Genomic DNA, 11,048 nt, shown 5'->3' with positions numbered 1-11,048 from the left:
AAAAGGTCGCAAAGTTCAAGGGGCCGAATACTTTCGCAAGGCACTGTATATATATTATACATTATAGTCATGATTTTTTATAATATATATATATATATATTATAGATTATAGTCATGATTTTTTATAATGTCAAGTTGTATATTACAGTTTGATGCCGCTGATAGTCAAGAGCCACAAAAATGATCAAACATTATCAGACTGTATGAAGCTGTTTGTGTGTTGCAGAAATAAAGGCCCCTAACCAGAGGATCTTCCCTCTGTAGTGCACTCCTTTTGACCAGGGTCTATAGGACTCTGTAGTGCACTCCTTTTGACCAGGGTCTATAGGACTCTGTAGTGCACTCCTTTTGACCAGGATCTATAGAACTCTGTAGTGCACTCCTTTGACCAGGGTCTATAGGACTGTAGTGCACTCCTTTTGACCAGGGTCTATAGGACTCTGTAGTGCACTCCTTTTGACCAGGGTCTATAGGACTCTGTAGTGCACTCCTTTTGACCAGGGACTATAGGACTGTAGTGCACTCCTTTTGACCAGGGTCTATAGGACTCTGTAGTGCACTCCTTTTGACCAGGGTCTATAGGACTCTGTAGTGCACTCCTTTTGACCAGGGTCTATAGGACTCTGTAGTGCACTCCTTTTGACCAGGATCTATAGAACTCTGTAGTGCACTCCTTTTGACCAGGGTCTATAGGACTGTAGTGCACTCCTTTTGACCAGGGTCTATAGGACTCTGTAGTGCACTCCTTTTGACCAGGGTCTATAGGACTCTGTAGTGCACTCCTTTTGACCAGGGTCTATAGGACTGTAGTGCACTCCTTTTGACCAGGGTCTATAGGACTCTGTAGTGCACTCCTTTGATCAGGGTCTATAGGACTCTGTAGTGCACTCCTTTTGACCAGGGTCTATAGGACTCTGTAGTGCACTCCTTTTGACCAGGGTCTATAGGACTCTGTAGTGCACTCCTTTTGACCAGGGACTATAGGACTCTGTAGTGCACTCCTTTTGACCAGGGTCTATAGGACTCTGTAGTGCACTCCTTTTGACCAGGGTCTATAGGACTCTGTAGTGCACTCCTTTTGACCAGGGTCTATAGGACTCTGTAGTGCACTCCTTTTGACCAGGGACTATAGGACTCTGTAGTGCACTCCTTTTGACCAGGGACTATAGGACTGTAGTGCACTCCTTTTGACCAGGGTCTATAGGACTCTGTAGTGCACTCCTTTTGACCAGGGACTATAGGACTGTAGTGCACTCCTTTTGACCAGGGTCTATAGGACTCAGTAGTGCACTCCTTTTGACCAGGGTCTATAGGACTGTAGTGCACTCCTTTTGACCAGGGTCTATAGGACGCTAGTGCACTCCTTTTGACCAGGGTCTATAGGACTGTAGTACACTCCTTTTGACTCTGTAGTGCACTATATAAGGACTAGGGAGGCCTCCTTGATGTTTTCAAACCTATTCTAGAAAACAGTTCCAATCGTATTAAATCTCCTGTCTACTGCACATCTCTGAGCACTTTAACCCAATACTCTAACCACACTTAAATATTCAGATTGCCGTTGGTGCATACTCCCTCATTTAAAATGGCAACCTATTCCCATTAATAGGGCACTCCTTTTGACCAGACCATGTGGGAATCGGGTCCCATTTCAGACAAACCACTTAATCTACTATAATAGTGGTGTGACCCTTATCAATCTTCCCTACTCCGTCATTGGTTCTCAGTGTTCTGAAGCGCTGAAGATCATCCAATCGACATTTGGCATGACGTCAAAAAAAAAGAAAAAGAAAAAAGTTAAATATCACAAATCAGCATTTTCAATATGACTAATCATTTTCAGTGTTTTTCTCTGGGTGTTTTTCTCTTTATTTTCACTTGCATATTTTCCGTTGATAAATGGAAACTCTTTTACCAGAATAATGAACAGTACACCTGAATTGGTGGTTTGGTATTACTGGTATTGAAGCACATATGTGCTTCTATGGCGTCGATCAACGCACAATCTCGAAACTGTTTCCGAAAGACTTGGTAATATAAAAGTCTGAGAAGATTATATTTTGGTGGTGCACTTCTTCTCGTCATCATGAGTCTCAGTCTGTTGACATTTCTCTGTCTCTGTCTTTGCCTCCCAGTGTGGAATGGTGAGTACCTTTTCAAATACGATACAAGACATTTCTTTAAGGACTAGATTTAGTCAATGCAGAGTTAGTTGTTAGATGTATTGTGTTGTTGGGACCTCAGGTGTTAGGAGGTGGATCCCTACTTCTGGAAGATGTGGACCTGTATAGGATTCAAGTTCAGCAAAAGCAGTGAGTGAATCTGACCTCTCTCTCTCTCTTCCCACCTCTCTCTCTATCTCTCTCTCTCTCCCACCTCTCTCTCTCTCTACCCACCCCTCTCCCACCTCTCTCTCCAGCCCTGAGGGTCACCCAGCCGTACCGTGTGGTGGGTCACCGTGGTGAGGTGGAGCTGTTCTGCTCCTACCACCACACAGGGAGACATGAACCGGAGGAGCTACGGATCACTCTGTACCGGGGATGTACAGGGAGCAGGAAGAACAGAAGGTGTGCACCTCCTCCTTCACCCACAACAGCACAGCCTTCCAGGTGGAGGGAGAGAGGAAGGTGCGTTGTCGGGGCCAGTTAAGGCCAGGCAGGGTGAACCTGACTATCTCTGGTCTCCGGGGTAACGACACTGACCTGTACCGCTGTGACATAGAAGTCCTGTATCCTCCGCCATACCTGAGGACGTTTGGGAATGGTACCCTACTCTATATAACAGGTAATACTGAATGCAATTGAATATTGGGGATGAATCGATCTAAAGGCTTAATGCTAATGAAACATGCAGACATTATGCACGTACTTATCATGTGAACTTTGAACCACACTTTGATTCAATTGTGATTTGTATGAGAATTTGGGTTGGGTTAAAGACGCATATTTTGAAGTTAGGATGGATCCCTCAGTTCTCAAAACAATATGCGTATTGAATTCAGATATGACTGTTAAGATTGTGGTGAATTTCTGTAGAGGAACCAGGGTGCTTTACCCCAGAGGCCCAGAGAAGAGATGATGTAACAGGAGAGACATCAGTCAGACTACCCTTAGCAGGGCTGGCCGCAGTACTAATAGTGATCTCTGCCATTGCTATCCTCCTCGTTCATCAGGTGAGCTCTTACAACAACAACAAAAAACAACTTCTGCTTCTCACTCTTTTGCGAGCAACAACATTCCCCTGATAACAAGAGCCACTTCTGTTGATACTCTATGTCCATTTTAATAGATATAGTAATGTATTTAACCTTCTAGGTTCTACAGAGGAAGAGAAGATTTGAAGCAATAGTACCAATGATGTCACAGAATGATGGAAAATTTGATTATGGGAACTTCCAATGAAGAATTTTTAAAATACATTCTATATGTTTCATTGTGTTGTAATATAAAGAAATAGTGAAATCAAGTCTACGACTTGTCTCGAATAAATTATTTGCTTTTGATCAATAATTTCCATCTTTGTCACGATCATTTCTTATAAACACACGTTGTGTTGAATAGCCCATTGGTTATTGAACACTCAGAGGATGATCTTACTCAGAGATTTCACCAGTACCACTAATTGAGATGGCATTGATATTAAATGACTACATTTATTTCTTTGTCCAACTACAAAAAAAACACGAATCAAATTAAATGTATTCTTACATCAGCTGATATCACAAAGTGTTGTACAGAAACCCAGCCTAAAACCCCAAACAGCAAGCAATGCAGGTGTAGAAGCACGGTGGCTAGGAAAAACTCCCTAGAAAGGCCAAAACCTAGGAAGAAACCTAGAGAGGAACCAGGCTATGAGGGGTGGGCAGTCCTCTTCTGTCTGTGCCGGGTGGAGATTAGAAACCTAGAGAGGAACCAGGCTATGAGGGGCGGCCAGTCCTCTTCTGGCTTTGCCGGGTGGAGATTACAACAGAACATGGCCAAGATGTTCAAATGTTCATAAATGACCAGCATGGTAAAATAATAATAATCACAGTATTTGTCGAGGGTGCAGCAAGTCAGCACCTCAGGAGTAAATGTCAGTTGGCTTTTCATAGCTGATCATTGAGAGTATCTCTACCACTCCTGCTGTCTCTAGAGAGTTGAAAACAGCAGGTCTGGGACAGGTAGCACGTCCGGTGAACAGGTCAGGGCTCCATAGCTGATCATTGAGAGTATCTCTACCACTCCTGCTGTCTCTAGAGAGTTGAAAACAGCAGGTCTGGGACAGGTAGCACGTCTGGTGAACAGGTCAGGGTTCCATAACCACAGGCAGAACAGTTGAAACTGGAGCATCAGCACGACCAGGTGGACTGGGGACAACAAGGAGTCATCAGGCCAGGTGGTCCTAGGGCTCAGGTCCTCCGAGATAGAAAGAGAGAATTAGAGAGAGCATACTTAAATTCACACAGGACACCGGATAAGACAGGAGAAGTACTCCAGATATAACAAACTGACCCTAGCCCCCCCCGACACATAAACTACTGCAGCTTAAATACTGGAGGCTGAGACAGGAGACACTGTGACACATGACCACGATAAAGATCAATATTGATATTGTGGTCGAGACTCAAGTCGAGACTCAAGACAGCCTGATGAGTTATCTTTTCCTGTCTGGATTCACAGCCAACAGCTGGAGAAATATTAAAATAAAATGTTATAATGTTATAATTATTATATTATAACTATTATAACTACTATTAGTTAGTAGTTATTATAATATAATTAGTTTTACTTTTAGAAATATTTATATAAATATTTATATAATATTTATATAAATAAATATTTATTTACCAAGCACTCACAAAATCCTAAAATGTGTGTCTTTTTTAAGAAATAGTATAGCTGAAAAATTCCTGACCCTGACAGTAATTCAATTCATGATACAGGGGCCTTCAGAGAGTATTCACACCCCATGACTTTTCCACATTTTATTGCTACAGCTTGAATTTAAAACAGATTCAATTGAGATTGTGTGTCTCTGGGCTCACACACACAACCCACCATAATGTCAAAGTGGAATTATGTCTTCAGACATTTTTACAAATTAATTACAAATTAGAAGCTGAAAGTTCTTGAGTCAATAACTATTCAACTTTGTTATGGCAAGCCTAAATAAGTTCAGGAATAAAAAGTTGCTTAACAATCACATTATACTGTTGCATGAACTCACTCTGTGTACAATAATAGTGTTTAATATGATTTTTTGAATGACTACCTCATCTCTGTACCCCACATATTCTGTTATCTGTAAGGTTGCTCAGTTGAGCAGCGAATTTCAAACACAGATTCAACTACAAACACCAGGGAGTTTTCCAATGCCTTGCAAAGAAGGGCACCTATTGGTAGATGGGTAAAAATGAAAAAGCAAACGTTGAATTATCCTTTGAACATGGTGCAGTTACTAATTACACTTTGGATGGTGTATCAATACACGCAGTCACTACAGTGATACAGGCATCCTTTCTTACTCAGTTGCCGGACTTAATACACAATACTAACCTAAACTACTCCACAATACTAACCTAAACTACTCCACAATACTAACCTAAACTACCCCACAATACTAACCTAAACTACTCCACAATACTAACCTAAACTACTCCACAATACTAACATAAACTACTCCACAATACTAACCTAAACTACCCCACAATACTAACCTAAACTACTCCACAATACTAACCTAAACTACTCCACAATACTAACCTAAACTACTCCACAATACTAACCTAAACTACTCCACAATACTAACCTAAACTACCCCACAATACTAACCTAAACTACCCCACAATACTAACCTAAACTACTCCACAATACTAACCTAAACTACTCCACAATACTAACCTAAACTACTCCACAATACTAACCTAAACTACTCCACAATACTAACCTAAACTACTCCACAATACTAACCTAAACTACTCCACAATACTAACCTAAACTACCCCACAATACTAACCTAAACTACTCCACAATACTAACCTAAACTACTCCACAATACTAACCTAAACTACTCCACAATATACTAACCTAACTAAACTACTCCACAATACTAATCTAAACTACTCCACAATACTAACCTAAACTACTCCACAATACTAACTAAACTACTCCACAAATAACCTAAACTACTCCACAATACTAACCTAAACTACTCCACAATACTAACCAATACTCCACAATACTAACCTAAACTACTCCACAATACTAACCTAAACTACTCCACAATACTAACCTAAACTACTCCACAATACTAACCTAAACTACCCCACAATACTAACCTAAACTACTCCACAATACTAACCTAAACTACTCCACAATACTAACCTAAACTACTCCACAATACTAACCTAAACTACTCCACAATACTAACCTAAACTACTCCACAATACTAACCTAAACTACTCCACAATACTAACCTAAACTACTCCACAATACTAACCTAAACTACTCCACAATACTAACCTAAACTCCACAATACTAACCTAAACTACTCCACAATACTAACCTAAACTACCCCACAATACTAACCTAAACTACTCCACAATACTAACCTAAACTACTCCACAATACTAACCTAAACTACTCCACAATACTAACCTAAACTACTCCACAATACTAACCTAAAACCCACAATACTAACCTAAACTACTCCACAATACTAACCTAAACTACCCCACAATACTAACCTAAACTACTCCACAATACTAACCTAAAACCAATAAACCTAAACTACCCCACAATACTCCACAATACTAACCTAAACTACCCCACAATACTAACCTAAACTACTCCACAATACTAACCTAAACTACTAACCTAAACTCCACAATACTAACCTAAACTACTCCACAATACTAACCTAAACTACTCCACAATACTAACCTAAACTACTCCACAATACTAACCTAAACTACCCCACAATACTAACCTAAACTACTCCACAATACTAACCTAAACTACTCCACAATACTAACCTAAACTACTCCACAATACTAACCTAAACTACCCCACAATACTAACCTAAACTACCCCACAATACTAACCTAAACTACTCCACAATACTAACCTAAACTACCCCACAATACTAACCTAAACTACTCCACAATACTAACCTAAACTACTCCACAATACTAACCTAAAACACAATACTAACCTAAACTACTCCACAATACTAACCTAAACTACTCCACAATACTAACCTAAACTACTCCACAATACTAACCTAAACAACTCCACAATACTAACCTAAAACACAATACTAACTAAACTACCCACAATACTAACCTAAACTACTCCACAATACTAACGAAAACTCCACAATACTAACTAAACTACCCACAATACTAACCTAAACTACTCCACAATACTAACCTAAACTACCCACAATACTAACCTAAACTACTCCACAATACTAACCTAAACTACTCCACAATACTAACCGAAACTACTCCACAATACTAACCTAAACTACCACAATACTAACCTAAACTACTCCACAATACTAACCTAAACTACTCCACAATACTAACCTAAACTACTCCACAATATAACGAAAACTCCCAATAAACCTAAACTACTCCACAATACTAACCTAAACTACTCCACAATACTAACTAAACTACTCCACAATACTAACCTAAACTACTCCACAATACTAACCTAAACTACTCCACAATACTAACCTAAACTACCCACAATACTAACCTAAACTACTCCACAATACTAACCTAAACTACCCCACAATACTAACCTAAACTACCCCACAATACTAACCTAAACTACTCCACAATACTAACCTAAACTACTCCACAATACTAACCTAAAAACTCCACAATACTAACCTAAACTACTCCACAATACTAACCTAAACTACTCCACAATACTAACCTAAACTACTCCCAATACTAACCTAAACTACTCCAAAATACTAACCTAAACTACTCCACAATACTAACCTAAACTACTCCACAATACTAACTAAACTAAACTAACCTAAACTACTCCACAATACTAACCTAAACTACCCCACAATACTAACCTAAACAACTCCACAATACTAACCTAAACTACTCCACAATACTAACCTAAACTACTCACAATACTAACTAAACTACCCACAATACTAACCTAAACTACTCCACAATACTAACCTAAACTACCCCACAATACTAACCTAAACTACCCCACAATACTAACCTAAACTACTCCACAATACTAACCTAAACTACTCCACAATACTAACCTAAACTACCCACAATACTAACTAAACTACTCCACAATACTAACCTAAACTACTCCACAATACTAACCTAAACTACCCACAACCTAAACTACTCCACAACTAACCTAAACTACTCCACAATACTAACCTAAACTACTCCACAATACTAACCTAAACTACCCCACAATACTAACCTAAACTACCCACAATACTAACTAAAACCCCACAATACTAACTAAACTCCACAATATAACCTAAACAACTCCACAATACTAACCTAAACTACCCCACAATACTAACCTAAACTACTCCACAATACTAACCTAAACTACTCCACAATACTAACCTAAACTACTCCACAATACTAACCTAAACTACTCCACAATACTAACCTAAACTACTCCACAATACTAACCTAAACTACCCCACAAATACTAAAACCCCACTAAACTACAACTCCACAATACTAACCTAAACTACTCCACAATAACCTAAAACACAATAAACTAAACCCCACAATATACCTAAACTACTCCACAATACTAACCTAAACTACTCCACAATACTAACCTAAACTACCCACAATACTAACCTAAACTACTCACAATACTAACCTAAACTACTCACAATACTAACCTAAACTACTCCACAATACTAACTAACTACTCCACAATACTAACCTAAACAACTCCACAATACTAACCTAAACTACTCCACAATACTAACCGAAACTACTCCACAATACTAACCTAAACTACTCCACAATACTAACCTAAACTACTCCACAATACTAACCTAAACTACTCCACAATACTAACCTAAACTACTCCACAATACTAACCTAAACTACACAATACTAACCTAAACTACTTCCAACTAACTAAACTACCCCACTACTAACTAAACTACTCCACAATACTAACCTAAACTACTCCACAATACTAACCTAAACTACTCCACAATACTAACCTAAACTACTCCACAATACTAACCTAAACTACTCCACAATACTAACCTAAACTACTCCACAAATAACCTAAACTACTCCACAAACTAACCTAAACTACCCCACAATACTAACCTAAACTACTCCACAATACTAACCTAAACTACCCCACAAATAACCTAAACTACACAATACTAACCTAAACTACCCCACAATACTAACCTAAACTACTCCACAATACTAACCTAAACTACCCACAATACTAACCTAAACTACTCCACCTAAACTACCCCACAATACTAACCTAAACTACTCCACAATACTAACCTAAACTACCCCACAATACTAACCTAAACTACCCCACAATACTAACTAAACTACCCCACAATACTAACCTAAACTACTCCACAATACTAACCTAAACTACTCCACAATACTAACCTAAACTACTCCACAATACTAACCTAAACTACTCACAATACAACCTAAACTAACAATACTAACCTAAACTACTCCACAATACTAACCTAAAACTCCACAATACTAACAACTACCTCCACAATACTAACCTAAACACTCCACAATACTAACCTAAACTACTCCACAATACTAACCGAAACTACTCCACAATACTAACCGAAACTACTCCACAATACTAACCGAAACTACTCCACAATACTAACCTAAACTACTCCACAATACTAACCTAAACTACCCCACAATACTAACCTAAACTACCCCACAATACTAACATAAACTACTCCACAATACTAACATAAACTACTCCACAATACTAACCTAAACTACTCCACAACACTAACCTAAACTACCCCACAACACTAACCTAAACTACCCCACAACACTAACCTAAACTACTCCACAATACTAACCTAAACTACTCCACAATACTAACCTAAACTACTCCACAATACTAACCTAAACTACTCCACAATACTAACCTAAACTACTCCACAATACTAACCTAAACTACTCCACAATACTAACCTAAACTACTCCACAATACTAACCTAAACTACTCACAATACTAACCTAAACTACTCCACAATACTAACCTAAACTACCCACAATACTAACCTAAACTAACAATACTAACCTAAACTACTCCACAATACTAACCTAAACTACTCCACAATACTAACCTAAACTACTCCACAATACTAACCTAAACTACTCCACAATACTAACCTAAACTACCCACAATACTAACCTAAACTACCCACAATACTAACCTAAACTACCCCACAATACTAACCTAAACTACTCCACAATACTAACCTAAACTACCCCACAATACTAACCTAAACTACTCCACAATACTAACCTAAACTACTCCACAATACTAACCTAAACTACACAATACTAACTAAACTACTCCACAATACTAATCTAAACTACTCCACAATACTAACCTAAACTACTCCAAAATACTAACCTAAACTACCCCACAATACTAACCTAAACTACCCCAAAATACTAACCTAAACTACCCCACAATACTAACATAAACTACCCCACAATACTAATCTAAACTACTCCACAATAATAACCTAAACTACTCCACAATACTAACCTAAACTACCCCACAATACTAACCGAAACTACCCCACAATACTAACCGAAACTACTCCACAATACTAACCGAAACTACTCCACAATACTAACCTAAACTACTCCACAATACTAACCTAAACTACTCCACAATACTAACCTAAACTACCCCACAATACTAACCTAAACTACCCACAATACTAACCTAAACTACTCCACAATACTAACCTAAATACTCCACAATACTAACCTAAACTACTCCACAATACTA

The 11,048-nt window shown here is 38.6% G+C and overlaps 1 pseudogene; it reads left to right on the top strand.

The window, feature by feature from the left end:
* The first annotated feature begins 1,779 nt into the window (after positions 1-1,779).
* On the top strand, positions 1,780-3,513 carry LOC135547735 (cytotoxic T-lymphocyte protein 4-like; annotated as a pseudogene).
* The last annotated feature ends 7,535 nt before the right edge of the window (positions 3,514-11,048 follow it).

This window comes from Oncorhynchus masou, chromosome 10 (assembly GCF_036934945.1).
Source record: "Oncorhynchus masou masou isolate Uvic2021 chromosome 10, UVic_Omas_1.1, whole genome shotgun sequence".
Taxonomy (NCBI): Eukaryota; Metazoa; Chordata; class Actinopteri; order Salmoniformes; family Salmonidae; genus Oncorhynchus; species Oncorhynchus masou.
Note: the sequence above shows the minus strand (reverse complement) of the source record. Positions and strands in the feature narration are given on the sequence as shown.